Below are 581 nucleotides of genomic sequence, written 5' to 3' on the forward strand. Positions count from 1 at the left end.
CTTTGTGGCTCTCCTCTGGACCTGCTCCAACAGCTCAATATCCTTTTTATATTGAGGGCCCCAGAACTGGATGCAGTATTCCAGATGGGGTCTTATGAGAGCAGAGTAGAGGGACAGAATCACCTCCCTTGCCCTGCTGACCACACTTCCTTTGATGCAGCTCAGGGTGAGGTTGGCCTTCTGGGCTGCAAGTGCACCATTGCCAGGTGCAATTATACAAAGAAGAAGAAGACTTAAAGGGATGTGGTTTTTTATTTTTCTAGTTTATTTTGCTTACTAAGACTGCACTGTGATAAGCTCTTTGCATATTTTAAAATGTCACATATAGAATAATTCTGCAGACTAATAATGATGCAAATAGTCTAGGATAAAGAATAATTTGTGACACCAGAAATCATAACTTGGTAAAATATATCTATAGGACTTTTTAAAAAAACAATTTTTGGTTTCTCTAATATTCATAATCAGAACTACTGTTCCATGAAGGGCTGTGAAATAGTCCTGTTGGGTGTGCAAAGATTCCTCATGAGCACCTCTCAGAGTTCCTAAAGACTGACTTTGCAGTTTTTACGTGTATTTGA

Source organism: Mesitornis unicolor, unplaced genomic scaffold (genome assembly GCF_000695765.1).
Source record: "Mesitornis unicolor isolate BGI_N332 unplaced genomic scaffold, ASM69576v1 scaffold16551, whole genome shotgun sequence".
NCBI classification, from domain to species: Eukaryota; Metazoa; Chordata; class Aves; order Mesitornithiformes; family Mesitornithidae; genus Mesitornis; species Mesitornis unicolor.